A 261-nucleotide genomic window follows, 5' to 3' on the forward strand; every position below is an offset into this window, starting at 1 on the left:
CTATCGTAAGCATCCTATGGTTGCGTTCTTTTATTTGCAACAGATGTAGCTGAATGCATCTCGTGGATGCATCAAGATTGTACTTTTTAAGGTTACTAGCTAGTGATGTACTGTCCCTAGAAAATAAATTTTCCTATTGGCTATTGAATCGTCGTATGTCCGAAGGCGGATCCCAATTAGTAATGTATCAGTACTGCTTTTATAAAAATTGTGTGAGAGAGAGAGAGAGAGAGAGAGAGAGAGAGAGAGAGGCAGTCTAAT

This window comes from Odontomachus brunneus, unplaced genomic scaffold, assembly GCF_010583005.1.
Source record: "Odontomachus brunneus isolate Ranch 3 - 2012 unplaced genomic scaffold, Obru_v1 Obru_scaffold_048, whole genome shotgun sequence".
Taxonomy (NCBI): domain Eukaryota; kingdom Metazoa; phylum Arthropoda; class Insecta; order Hymenoptera; family Formicidae; genus Odontomachus; species Odontomachus brunneus.